This window comes from Rhyacophila brunnea, unplaced genomic scaffold (assembly GCF_057557595.1).
Source record: "Rhyacophila brunnea isolate RB1 unplaced genomic scaffold, BYU_Rbru_1.0 scaffold_2, whole genome shotgun sequence".
Taxonomy (NCBI): Eukaryota; Metazoa; Arthropoda; class Insecta; order Trichoptera; family Rhyacophilidae; genus Rhyacophila; species Rhyacophila brunnea.
The window spans coordinates 53867456-53874818 of NW_028232859.1; positions in this window are offsets into that span (position 1 = coordinate 53867456).

The following is a 7363-nucleotide window of genomic DNA, read 5'->3' on the forward strand; positions in this document are numbered from 1 at the left end:
CATAAATTGCATACAAAAAACATCAGCATTCCCGGCGAATAATCCGATAAATACGTAAAAGATAGATGGTGCGCTGTGGCATATTTTTTAAACCTTCAACAGATGGTGCTGTAATCTGTATTTATTTATAATGCATTCCTACATATACGACAGATGTCGTTGGAAAATTAAATTATTTTTATAAAATATAAGTGATTATTTAAATACTTACGTCATATGCAATTAAAAAATATTTTTCTTAAGATGATAATTGCCTAGTATGGAGTCTTTGCTGTTAGGTATGTAGATAACTGCTTGAATACCGGATGGACTCTCGATAGATTTCAAGATCAACTTTTCTAATCGTACGGTAGCTGGTGTTATAGGTTTTCATACATTTTAGCAAGAATTATTATTAGCACATTTTGAATTTTGATACAAACGATATTTGATAAAGCGATAACGCATTAATATTATAGATAAAGCCAGTTCTGTGGCCCTGATACGTGAGAACACGGTACCTACTGTGATGTAAGGAAAGTGGTCGGGAAAGAAAAATCTCTGGCCCTATTAGAGCTGTTTCAGGGCATGCGCGGATGTCTCACGCGTGCTCAAGTGACCTGTCGATGGAAAATTGATACCAGCAATGCGGGGGATGAAAAGAGTGCCATTGAAAACCACTCCAATTTGCTTATTAGAGTATTGGAGAGGGTTGAGGGGGGAACGTTGTATGGACGATGTTAAAGTCACGTCGTCATGAGAGCAGGCTATAAATAAAGTATTTAGCTGAAGCCGGAGCTCAGCGATTTAATTATAATCGACAAACTTTACAGAATGATAATATAAATTATATTAAATTCCACAAGTCGGTCTATTATTCTATACAGGTAAACTACCTATGGGGGGGGGGTCCATTTCAAAATAATAACGACAATAATTTATTATTGATTTTTAAGGCGGCTGGAGTTGGGCGAGGTAAATAGATCTTTGATAATTTGAGACTTGTTGCATCCACAAGTGGTTATCAAATGCACGTGGCTTAACGCTAAAAGTGCTAAAATAATATTAAGATCGTTAGTGTCTGTTTGTGTCGTCCGTTCTGTCTTGTCTTTTCGAGATGCTGCCTATGTCAGAATATCAAAGCAACTATTCGATGCATGGCCCCCACATTTTTAAGCGGGCCCCCAAGCCAGGATCTTTGGCGGGCCCACCTACCTACCAATCGCTATGGTTAAGGGCAGTGTTAATCTCTACAATAGTGTTTCAGAAATCCTATATGGGAATTATCATTTAAATATACCAATCATCATATTACATCAAATTGCAACGCACAACCACACATTTAAAATATTTAACATTCTTGAAGCAAGTTTTAGAGTAAATTTGTGATGTGTGTAAATCTCACTTAGCTCGTCGACTCGCCACTCTAGGCCCCTCCTATGCCCGAGCCTCTAGGCTAGAGGCCTGACAGACCATGTATGGGGGCCATGAATGGATGCCTCACGTGGTTGCACCAATTGTGGCCTCGCGTGTTTTAAAATGCCAAGAGAAAAGGGGTCAACACGTTGAGAAGGCTATCCGATTATTCTTTTCATGATCCTAAGTCATGAGATCCTGACAAAGAAGAAGAATAAGAAGATAATATTCCATTCACCTAAATAATTTGTATTTTTGCGCGCACCTGATTCGATAGGTGGCTATTTCGGTGATATCACACCATTATCAAAACTCTAAAGATGAACGGTGTGTATATGTAAATAAAAAGAGATGGGATCCTAATTCCTACATAAACGTACTACATTTAACTTTGATAGCGATATTTTTGAGACTGTGGACGCGCATTATTTGTGTTGGGACAGACAGGGCCGAGTCAAGGATGACTGCCGCCCGGTTGTCAACTCAAAATTGTCGTACCTCCCAGACCTCGAATAAAAAAATATATTTTTTAAAATGTAGAATATAAAGTATTTGCAAGTAAATTGCCGCCAAAATAACCATAGTTTAACAAAATTTGTGACTTATAATGTAATTATATATAATTATAATGTAAAGCGACTTGAAATGTTATATAATATACTATGACGTGGGTGGTTGGTGTCCATAAAATAAACTTATGAGACTAATTGTTTTTCTTTTATAGGTACTTCATATATTTCATCATAAAATTCAGTTTGTTAACATCATTAAAAAATATTTATTTTCGGTCTTTTGCCGCCCCTGAATCCTGCCGCCAGAGTCTTTGTAACCACTATCACCCCCGCTTGGCGCGTATCTGGGGACATGTCTGCTTACAGACATGGCCCCCATATCCTGAAGCGGGCCCCCAGGCCAGGATCATTGCCGGCCCCCCTACCTATCGCTAAGTTTAAAGGCAGTCTGATGCTCTACAGTGGACTTTTCCAAATGGTTTTTGAGGTCAAATAAAATTCGGTGCAGATTTTTTAACACACAACAACCAAAAAATGCATCGCAGCGACTTTTTTTACTACTTATTAGATAAAATTTATTAGATAAAAATATATTTAAGGTATATTATTATATACTCATATATTAATAAGGTAAGTATTTATTTCATTTATCTGGTCGACCGCCACGCCGGGCCCCCCCTCTACCCGGGCCCCTAGGCTAGAGCCCTGTCAGCCTCTCCCTTGTGGGGGCCATGCTTACAGAACATTTTTACAATTATTATTGAATTTACACACAAATGAATCGTTATCTTGACTAGATATTACGCTGAGCATAGGTATTAATTGTGCAGCATCATTAGCTACAGTTGCCGGAGATAACCACACGCTGAGGAATTCGGAGAGTCTACAGATAACCAGCACGATTGAACACTGCCTGAACACTTTTCCAGGGTACATTTCTCATCCCCAGACATTCCGCGCTTTGATACATAGATCACACCTACCAATCACTGCGACCTGTCGCACCAACAGGTAGTTACCGTGCTGTCGTATTTTACAACCATAAAACACGGTTATGTATTTATAATATTAGGTAGGTATCAGATTTATAAATTTAATTGGGTTGGTGATGCAAAATATTCATTCCATAATTTAAATTTCTGATAAAAATTGGGAGTTTTAATTCGGACCATAAAAAATACTATATTGCCCATGCACTATCTATTCGTGTGTTGACAACAATTGGTATATGAAATAATATTTCATCATATATTATATCAATAGAATATAATAATATATTATCAAACATCAATGCTAAGCAGAACATAATATTTTCAATGCATTAATATCTAAGGGGTAGTGAAAAAGGTGGCGCGTGTCTTATACAATTTAAAGTTATACAAGATACAGCATAAAACTTATCATCCATTACGTAAGCGTAATCCATTGAATATACGTAGATTTTATTATGCTGACAGAACCGATTAATAAAATATAATGTAATGCAAAATTGAAGCCAGATTCGGTTTATTACGTAAAGACGGGCAACACCACAAAACGCATGAAATACAGAGCGCGCCGTATGTCCTCAAATACGACCATTATGGAATGCTTGTTTCGTGTACGTGACAAACTTTAATAAACATTTTAATACAGATGGAACTATGTATTGAAAATAACGGTACAGGTCGGTTATGGGGAAGCCAGCGGGAAACACATTTTGAAAATAGCCAATATACTGGATTATTTGTTAAGTTAGGTTAGGTTAGGTTTTCATTCTTGAATTATTAATGAATTTTGCCCAAAATCGGCTGACAATTAGCGCGGTTCCCGCCTGGCTTCCCCATAACCGACTTGTACCAAAATAACAATATCTTCTTTACCACGTGTTTAAGTTAATCCTACATTTCTCCACAATCGAGAATAATACATTGAGCCTTATCAAATGTTAAAAAAAATATGGTATGCAGCTAAAATAAACTCTACCTGCATTGCAATAAAGGTGGTTTGCAGGTCCTCAGATGTCTAATCTATTCTGAAAAAAATGTCCATTTTAATCAATGACATTAATATGGACGAAGCATCTGGAAAAAAATGACACTCACTTTTTTGTCGGGTCTGCCGACTGGCATAATCTGTTCTAACGCCATTACAATTAAGGTGATATTGCTATAAATTCCCGATGCTATTTGTCGGGTCTGCCGAACGGTTCGGTTCGAACGGGTTCGCTCAAATGAACATTGAAACTAGAAACACTGTTCTAACGCCATTACAATAAAGGTGATTTTGTCATAAATTCTCGATGCTTGATATCGCATAATGGAAATTGCGTGACGTCTACCTATACATGTGCGAATGTCGCTGTGCGTGAATTTAGTTGCTAAATACTGTATTGAGTGCGTTGTCCATTAATAATGTCATTGATTTTAATATAGAGGTTTTGTGTGTCTGGTCTGTTAGGTCTGTTACCGAAAGTTGAGGTGATCACGAATACGAAAGATTGTGTGGATTGGTGTATTTTTTAAGAATACAGTATTCTTTTACGGGCTGTTCCTTTTTTGATTAGTTCGATTTTTTTTCCTAAATCAAAACAAAGAATCTCCTTTTTTAAAAGTCGATTTAAAAATTTGAAACATTCTGCTTGCAAACAATGCGTCTGTGTGAGTATTATGGTCGTCTCAACTTTCGGTATCAGACCTATACCTACCATTATTATGTCAATGGGATCGAATATACTGATCGGATGGCTAACAACCATTTCGTATAAAAAATGTAAAGAAACCCTTTCGGGAGGCGGCAAAGATATACATACACTGAACTTTAGAGAAGTAGTAATTCTATAATTTTAGCAAAATTCTAATAGAAATTTTATTAATGCAATAATTAATGCTGCGAACTATCCCTGGCGTAGACAAAACACCTCATGTGTGCATAGTTCACAAATACTCACCACCAGTGACATATGCGAATGTAATAATTATTCACAAAATATATTTTACTCATTCTCACACGTAATTTCAGCGTGAGTTAGATAAAGATGCGTACATTATCAGCTAAATAAAATTGATGAATGTCCAAATTGTTGCTGTCTCATATTCTGCATTGGGAAAATTGACGAGTGTGATAGAGATAAAGAAGCTACAAGGGAGCATTTCATTTAGTAATAGAACATGTGTGAGGTAGATTGCGCGACAGCTGTGTATATGGCTCATATTATAATGTACATCGCGGTGACCAGGTGTGTAGTCATGTATAAAAAAGTAATAGTAAGTAAAAAGTAATAAATTATTCATTTCAGAGAAAAAAAATATTAAACTACATAGGAACAGCTTTATCAAAGTACCTAATACCTAAAGTACATAATATTTCATTAATATAATATTTTTGAAGAAATGTCTATATGTAGATTGTTTTCTTGATTTTTTTCCTACGAGTGCCTTTGAAATGAAGAATCTTTATATCTCATGGAAGCATGTCCCTAGCTCATAATTTACTGACCACGAGCATATCCCTACTAGAATCTCGTTATGAATTGTGCTACTGCACACGGTGGTAGTTTTAGGTATATGGACGCTCGATATAATGACAGGTTCAGAGATCCCGTTTTATTTGTTTCGTATGCGATAAACTATCATTTCGTGTTACAAATAGAAGAGCGGTTATGTTTCTGTGATTTGTTTGCATTTTGACTACCTCTGACGAAGCGACTGACTCATCTGTTTTATATCACCACCAGACTAAGAACTAAGTTTTCTGAGTAAAATACACTAGATACATAAAAGATAATAATAATATGTTTGTTAAGAAATACAAAGATATGGCTATTTTACCACGTTTTTATTTGCTCGTATTCTTGTTTGTCCGGTAAAAATATTTTCTTCTGCAGTGCAAATTTTTTCTTGTTTGTCCAAGATTTTTAACTAGCTTCCCGACTAGCTAGACATTTTAAACTATTAATTTAATATATCGGAACACGACAATGCATTTTTTAAAAATACTTTTGGCTATCTTTAAGCAGAATTGAATTCATTTTCAGTTAATTCTGTTTTGTATGTTTCGGAAAAAATTCGTTAAAAGTAATATTTACTACTCACTATTATTGGTTGCTAAGTGGGTCCTAGCAACTAAATTATTAATATATAGTGCGTTACTATGGAAATTAATATGAAATGTCAAAATGACATTTCTGTGTTCTATAATATTTATTCAGTATTTCTATCAAGTAAAATAAAAAGTTTTGATTAATACATAGAATTGTCAAGTTTATATGATTCAACAGAAAATTTAAAAACGTGGTATATAAAAAGTTTTTTTATCTTGTAATTATTCATGTATTAAACTGTCCTTTGTGGGACTGCGTCGTATTTTACGATTCTTTGGAACTCCATTGTCTAGAAAGCTGCGAAATATTGTATTGACAAACATGCTTGGTAAATGAGAAGCGGGCGAACTCCGATGCGGTAGAGTTACCAAGTGAAACAATTCACTGGAAAACCGACAGCATCCACCACAAAGGTTACGGTGGATAAGGGAAGGTGGATAAGTCTGATCCAGAGTGTTCTGCTGTACTTATTCCAGAGTGATCACGATTATCGTTTCTGTAATGAAAGTTACGATTAGGAAGTGAAATGTTTATTGAAGTGATTTTTTGAATTTATACTTCTTTTGGTGCATTTGAGAAAACAGATCAGAGTGTATTTTTGGCGTGTGATGAAGTTGCGCACGCCGATGTAACACGTTTGGCGTGTGACGGAATTTGCGCGCGCCAATGCAACACATAATTTATTATTATGATTATATTAATTTCGGTCTCAGGGGTACATGCGCACGCGCTTAGTGTCATTTAGTTAGTCGTTCAATACAACCAAGTAAACAGCACGTGTTGTAAATTCGAATCCGGAATCTATGCATTCACATGGTACAGAATGACGTACTGAGATTTGAAATCGATTGTAAACTTTACATAAATATTTTCAACATGCGGTAGATGAGGAATCTATTTTTTTTAAATATGTAAGTATACCTATGTCACTTGTATAGTTGTGTTGATATGGTATTTCTAATTGTTCTGTAAAACGTGCTATTCATATCACTAAACTTATTAAAATTGTTTGAAACATATTTTATAAATACAGTAGATATTATTATAGTATTGAATTTAGTGGATACAGATGCGTTTTGACTCACAATGCATTTTTTTTAATTACTCATAGGTACCGAATTATAGAGAAACTTAAAATTATTAAATCAGTTTAAAGTCTACAATAAATTAAATACTGTTGTGCGAACTGTGTCCTTATCCTATTAAATTAGTTTTTTACAGCTCCACCATTGGGAAAGCTAGGGGGCTAAAATTAGCCAGGGGGTCCGCGGACGAACCGCTAAGCAAAGCAGGGGGGAAGAGAAAAGGGAGCTTCGCGGCCGCCAGTCACAGCTCGCTCCCCGATCTGTCACGTGCTTTTCAAACGAAAACTGGC